Consider the following 7,805-nt stretch of genomic DNA (forward strand, 5'->3'; position numbering starts at 1 on the left):
AACTGCAGTCTGAAAGTATTAAGTGGAAAATTCCAGAAATGAACAATTCATACAGTTTCAATTGTGCACCTTTCTGAATAGTGGGTTAAAACCTTGCACAGTTTCCCTCCATCCAGCCTAAGACGTAAATCATCCCTTTGTCTTCAGTCTCCACGCTGTAGGTCCTCCCCACCTATTAGTCACTTAGTGGCTAAGTTATCAGATCAACTGTGGCAGGATGGCAGTGCCTGTTTTCAAGTAACCCTTATTTTACTTCATAATGTCTCATTCACCTCACTTCATCTCGTCATGTAGGCTTTTTATCATCTCGCATCATCAAGGAAGAAGGTGAGTGCAGTACAACACATTTTGAGAGAGACCACATTCACGTAACTTTTATTACAGTATATTGTTATAATTGTTCTATTTCATTATTAGTTATTATTGTTAATCTCTTACTGTGCCTAATTCTTAAACTATATCATAGGTAAGTATGTGTAGGAAAAAAATAGTATCTTTAGGGTTTGGTACTATCCATGGTTTCAGGCATCCACTAGGGGTCCTGAATGTATTCCCTGAAGGTAAAAGGGGGGTGGGGGGAACTTCTGTACCTTAACAAGTCACTGGCTCAATAGTCATCCAGGGGCCAAGCTTCTAGAGAATCTGATCTAAGACATGGTTGTAGTAATTACCTAAATATTAACATGATTCAACCTCACTGTAGGTAATTATGAGACAAAAAAATTTAAAAAATAAATAAATAAAACCTAGCAGCTTTTTTTTTTTTTTTTTTAATTTTTTTGAGGGTTGGAGGGACTGGTTCTTTATTTTAAAAAGACACGTGTCAATTCTCAGTATCAAAACAGTTGCACTATTGGTTTTTCTTTCTCCCATCGGCCCCCAAAGAGACCACACCAAAGGAGAGTACATTTTAAGCCAATAAGCTGCAGAATGTGCACCTAACAGACTTTACCAAAACCTCATCAAAAAGGGGTGCTGGGTATGGAAACAAACTTTTAAAGATCAGCGCACGGCCAGACCACAAACTGTATGCAGAGCTCGCACAGCCAGATGGGGTAGCCAGTGTGCTCCAACCCCAAAGAAGCAAAGTTTTAAAATAATATAAAATTTAAAAACAGTTTTGTACATAAGCTATTCAAGATTTCTCCAGCACTATCTGATACAAAGCACGAATGAGATGGAACTTTTAGAGACAGCAGCTTCAGACCCAGAAAAGGGTAATGAGATGAGTTTCATATGGCTAAATCAGTGGCAGAAAAACATAATTTCTGTTTTCTTTCTTTCAAGGAGGCAGTAGAGTTAACTGGTCACCCTCAATATAAAGGGCACATGATCCATTCTGTGATCTGTTGGGAAGGTAACGTAGAAATGGACAAGGATTTGGTCCCAGACAGAGATCACACTGTTTTGTTTGGTCACTTCTGATGAAAAAGAGAAAAAAAAAAAAAAAAAAAAAGGCCCCAAAACACCTTAAAGCTGAAAACCTGAACATCACTTTTGTTTTGCTAACTCCTGGAATCACCCTTCTGGTTTGGCTGGTACTCTGTACAAAGCAATGAGGTACCCCATTGTAGAGTTTTATTCTGGGTTCTATTTGGCTCCCTACAAGGCAGGCCCATACCTCTTTCCCTCTCTACGGAGAAGACAATATGCATTACGCTGAAAAATTACCTTCTAAAAGTGAGACCGATGCTTCAGAACTGTGGAATTATTTGGAATGTTTTACAAATGGTGGCTACGTCAACAACAAAAAAAGTATTATAAAACGTGTATATCACAACATGCTTTTAAAGACACTTTGCGTTGTGCTCACATTCCCTTCAATGTTGTTCCCAAAGGTACTCGGCCTCTAGCCCAACCAGACTCTCTGGGGAGAGGCAGAGACAGTTTGGCGAAAAAGACACAGGGGTAGGGGTGGGAGGCAGCGACAGGACAAAGCAGCCTTCCAGTTAAAGATCAGCCCTCAGTTTAAAGGTCAGCTTCGGGCAGGCTGGCCTCAGGTGGAGTCGGGGTCACAGGGAGGAGCAGCGGCAGGGCAGGACGGGGGCGCTCTACGTCTCATTCAGGTCAAGCAGAGTCTGGTCCAGCATCCGTTGTGTACAGAGGTGTTCCTCTTTGGTGCATTTCAGTTTATCTTCCAAATCATCAATTGTCTTTTCCAGCTTGGCTACCGCCCTCTCAGCAAACTCTGCCCGGGTCTCTGCCTCCTTGAGTTTATCGGTAAGAATCTTTATCTCTTGCGCATATTTGTCTTCTTTTTGAGAGTACTTTTCCTCAGACACTTCAGGTTCTGGTCCATCAGTCTGATCTGCTCATCCATCTCTCGGCAACGGGACTCTGCCAGTTCAGCACGTTCCTCTGTGATCCCAAGTCTCCCTCGATAATCACCAGCTTACGAGCCACCTCCTCGTACTTCCGGTCTGCCTCTTCTGCAATGTGCTTAGCTTCTTTGAGTTGGATTTCCTGGAGCTCCATCTTTTCTTCATCTTTTAAGGCTCGGTTTTCAATAACCTTCATACCTCTCTCGCTCTCATCAGCAGCCTTCTCAGCTTCCTCCAGCTTTTGCAGGGCGGTGGCCAGGCGCTCCTGGGCGCGATCCAGCTCCTCTTCAACCAGCTGCATCCGACGGTTCAAGGACGCCACCTCCGCCTCAGCCTGCTCCCGAGCCTTCTTTCCCCCTCCACTTCCCGCTGGAGGCGCTCGGCCCTCTCCTCCGCATCATCCGCCTGCTGCTGCAGGACCTGGATCTTGCGCTTCACCGCCTCGATGGTGGTGATCCCGGCCATGGTGCCCACCCAGCTCCTGCTCGCGCTCAGCTTCCTGCCTCCTCCGCTCGGCGTTGCAGCCGCTTCTCCTAGCAGCTTTTTTACATGTAGTTAAATATGCATCACACCACAGAGAAACAGTAGTTGAAAAGACATATTCTGGAAAAATGCTTATTGGCATCTAAAATACTATGAAGATAATTAAAAGTACTATTTTAGCATAGACCTGTGCAGTTTTTGCCAAAGTACTTTGCCTAGTACATAAATTTCACAGGTTTTTACATGTCAGGACTATTTTTAATTGTAGGTAATAGAATGTCAATTCAAATTGGTTTATTTCAAAAGAAAATCTATTGTCCTTGGTGTCTGTGGGACTCAAGAGTGAAAGTTTACTTCAGACATAGTTGGCCCTAGGGGTTTCAATTACTCTCTTCATTCTTTGAATGTATTTGACTTTATTCTACACACATATAAAGATACTTCTATAAAGGTGACTTTTACAATGCCCAGGAAATATTCTAATTGGCCTTGCCTAGGACACTCACTAGTTTTGAAATAATTACTGTCCTAGGGTGTGTGCTACTTTCATTCAACAACCTAGGTAGTGCATCTACCACTGCAATAGGAAGAGGCAGATATATATGTGGTTGTACACAGCAGGAAGAACTTCCCAGGGAAGCCACAGAAAAGGGCACGTGGATGTATGGTAGGTAGACCCAAAACAAACAAAAAAAATACTTTTACGATAGTCTGCTAGTGATGTCATAGCGGAACATGAAAAACACAGAGAGGTCAAATATGTCTGAAAAATGTGGATTCATCGAATTGGAGTGCATTTGTTCATGTAAGACTATTCAGTTCCTTAAAATGCTGATGGAAACTTTGAATTTCTAATATTATTTTCCTAAACTTAATTGACCTTGAGCCCCAGGTGTTATGATGTATTTTATGGATCCAGACAGACTTGGGTTCAAAAACAGATGTGTCTACTTATTAGCTATATAATTTGGAAAGTTAAATTCTTAATCAAATTCTCTGGGCCTCAGTTTCTTCAGTTGTAAAGTTGGAATAATTAAATATATTTAACAAGTTTCTTACGAGGATTAGAGAAAATGTATTATAAATGCTTGGCTCTATAAAAGTAGTTTGTATTGGACCAGCTAGTATCAGATTGGAGAACCTTTAACGGCTCCCAAAAGTATTACATCATTTTCTTAAAATGAGATTAAAATACTTCTTTAAAAACAAGTTGGTGGGAGGTGAATATGGTGTTTATGAGGATTAATTTATAAATTGGGTATAGGTTGCACTGTATTTGGGGTAACAAGAAAGAAAGGAGCCAGAAATATGGAGGCATGTTGAGAGGTTATTGTAATAAATTGTGAGTTGATGGGTAGCGGAGTCAAGAGACCATAAGGCAGTAATGTACAACTATTAAGAACAAACCATAAAAATGATTAGAAGACTTTCAGAATGGCCCAATTCAGCAGTTTACCATGAGAATTTTATTTTTCAAATAGTCTATTTAACTGAATAACGATGGGTGTTAAAAGATGTCCTCTTTTCCCCAGGTTAATAAAATAATATACTGGGAAATACAGTAAAATTAAGAAGTTTAATCATCATCAGTAAAATCTTCCTTTATATACAATTACTCATTTTCTACAGTTCACATTTCTGCTAATAGAGTGTGATGTAAAATAGGGATTTCACTTCATATGGTGATCATTTAAGAATAGTTCTATTTTAGAGTATGTACTTAGATAAAATGCCAAATGCAGTAATGATCATATTTGAGACAATATTGTAAAAATTAAGTAGTCTATTTTCAAATATTTTAGCAGAGTAGTAACCGTATAAAAACTAAACATTCCTGAAATAGGGAAATGCATATCTAGGATTGATTAGCAGTAGAAGTTAAGAAAAGATAAATTGAATTTAATATCTGAAAAATATTGTCATTGATGTATTCAATAGGCTTCACAGAGACATCATTTTACCTGCATTTGGATCATTTGTATTTGTTATAAAAATACACTAGAAGCAAATTAAGAAAATTCTTATACTTATTGATGGTTTTATGACTTACTATAAAATATAATGGTAATTAAGTAATTTTGGTCAGCTCATTAATAAAGGATAAAAAGAAAAAAAAAACACCTCTGCATTACAGAACAGAGCTGTTTCCTCTTACAGGTTTTTAGATTACTGCTCCCTTAGGTAAGATATTGTTGGTTGCGAACGAGAGGAAAAACAAAAGCTTCGGGTAACTTAAGCAATACAAAAGAATGCCAAGGAATCAAAGGAGACATTGAAAAACCAAGGTTTCAGAATGGGCAGAAACCTGGGCAGTTGTATAGTTTGTGAGGCTATGCTAAGGTATGACTCAGCTTTCAGTTTTAATGTGTTCTATCTCTCTGTGTTTTTGATATGTGGAAGGTAAAGAAATTGGTCCAACTTGGATTAGAAGTCAACCTTAATTCAATCAGCTGTGGCAGAGTCAGGGTCCTGTCAGAGAGGGACCCATCAGCCCTTCTCATGGAAGAGCTACTGTGCAGACCCCCAATGGGTGACTAGGATATTTGCTAAATCTAGTAAATTAAACCAACTACAACTTGATCTTTAAACATGGTTAGCAAGAAGAGTCATACATAAATTTGTGAGCCTTAAAAATATCCTAATTTTACAATTCATGTGTTTTTCTAGGTAAACTGGGACTTGCCCTCCTGGTACGGCTAGCAACACATCAGTTTCACAATCTGAATGTCCTGAGTTCTAGGTAAGCTTAAAAGATGGACTTTTTATCCAGGAATCACTTTAAGCAGTCTCTATTTGGAATGTTTTGTACTGAGAAGCTATTGTTTGTGTGGTTTAGTTATTAGAACTATGTTTTTTGTTTTTGTTTTTAATTTACAAATGTAATCTTAACATCAAATCCCAATTTAAATGACCAATTGAAATACGGTTGCTTTGATTGAAGTAATGGAAGAGACTATTGACATTCCTACTTGCTTCAATTCTCTACTTGCCCCTTATGGTGACCCCCAAAGTTCTTTTCCAGAGGCCCATAGCACTGCACAATATAATCTGAAAATCACTAGTGTTAAAAAAGAAAAGAAAAGAGTATAGGATGTCAAATCAAAAGATCAGAGTTTTAGAAAATGCTGACTGGCAGATCCTAACTTGAGAGGCTAAATCACTTAAATTCTGTAAATCTTCATTTCTTCAGTTGAAACTTGTAGATAATATTTGTGCCATTTAATTCACAAGGTTGATGTATTAAATCCAGTAAGTTACCCACAGGAAACTATGCAATGTTATGCTCTGTTAATACTGTAATTGACATTTATTTCCCCACGTGATAAGGAAAACATCCAGACTGCTAGTTCCTTTAAGTGCCTCTCCAGTCCCCACTGACCACTTGCTCAATTTCAACAATTCCTTATCCTTTTAAATCATTATGTTGGCCTCCAAGGACATATTATCAGTGACAACCTGTTTCCTAACAAAACATCAGCTATTCAATTATTTCAACATCACATAGATTACTCCAAAAGGGCTAATGGTCATTTATCCTCCTCTGTAGTCCTAGAAGAGTAGGAAGAATGAGTATGAGCAGAGACAAAAGCTGCTAAGTCACTAATTTGACCCCGTTCTAGGAGCTGTGCAACCCAAATGTGAGTAACAAACTTAGTCTCCCTCTAAGTCTCTTCTGAGGCTTGTTCATGGAGAGAGAAAAACAGTCCCCAGAGGAGATGGAGGCTAAGGAGACAAAAGCACGTTCTTGATAATATTCACTCGACAATGATGATAATCCCTGAAATGAGTGAAAGGCAAACACTGCTTAGGTTGAGCATATATTTTCACTCTATTTTGGATGCTGGTACTCTGACAATGTATTTTAAGCTCACCACTTGCTTTTACATTTTTGTTTTGTTTTGTTTTTAATTCACATTCAGTTGTGTGAAAGCCACTCTTCTCAAAACTGAAGCTTTTCCATAGTAATGTTATTTGTTTACATTGAAAGCCACTGGGGCCCTGGCACACATGGCAGGAACACTTTATTTTTAAAGATATATTGTGTCTGTTAATACAGAGGTCATGGTGTAGATTTTTGCACTTAGAATCAGCATGAGAACGTGGGACTGTTCTTACAGATCTTGGCTCCACTGGCAAATAAATTAAAATAAACTGGAGGCTTGAAATAGAAATAATCCTCCTTCCAAGTGTTTCAGTTAGAGAATGACATCCTGTTTTCTTCAGAATATCATGGGCAATTCTGCATATGAATGAATTTGGGAATAGAAAAGGCCCAGCAAATGCAATACACAAAATGACTTTTAGAATTTCAGGCTTCAGTAATAAAAATAAGTGATGATGTGTTCCGTTCAAAGTGTGAAGGGAAAAAGGAAACCTGAAACTTAGTTACATAAAGTTACAGAATTTTACAAAAATTTGTGATAGCATGAGATCTAATTTTACCTGTATTTAGATATAGTATATCTTTAGTACAATATTCCATTTATCTTATATAGAAAAATGTGCTGCAGAAGTCAGACCAGCATTCTGATTGTAGTCATAAGGTAAAAGGTATATTTCAGAAATGCGAGACCCAAGCATCGTTCACCTGGAAATATTTTAATTTGGCTCCCAATTGAGCCTGGAAAAGTTTTAATCAAAGTCCAAAATAACTATTGTCAAAGTTGTAGAAAAACTTAGTTGTCAATTAAACCCCATTACTGATTAAAATAAAAAAAGTACAGGACATAATACATTAAATTTAAAAATGAATTTCAATTCATAATCTCAAATAAATATATCTTCCATTGTGTCACTGCTAAAAATGATGCAGTTGTTGCAGCGATATTGGCCCACGTATATCCCTGAGTGCCGTTATGTTGGATTTTACTACTATTCCCTATTGAAAAGGAATTGAAAACTTAGCTGAATCTCTGTCTTGAGTAAAGAAAACATTACGAGGGGTCTTTTATATCTTCTCATTGCCTGCAATTAAAATATATTTTTCAGACTTAACATCTT

The 7,805-nt window shown here is 38.0% G+C and overlaps 1 pseudogene; it reads right to left on the reverse strand.

The window, feature by feature from the left end:
* Positions 1-786: 786 nt before the first annotated feature.
* On the reverse strand, positions 787-2,848 carry LOC109458216 (tropomyosin alpha-3 chain; annotated as a pseudogene).
* Positions 2,849-7,805: the final 4,957 nt, after the last annotated feature.

The sequence above is a fragment of the Rhinolophus sinicus genome, linkage group LG11, assembly GCF_036562045.2.
Source record: "Rhinolophus sinicus isolate RSC01 linkage group LG11, ASM3656204v1, whole genome shotgun sequence".
Classification (NCBI taxonomy): Eukaryota; Metazoa; Chordata; class Mammalia; order Chiroptera; family Rhinolophidae; genus Rhinolophus; species Rhinolophus sinicus.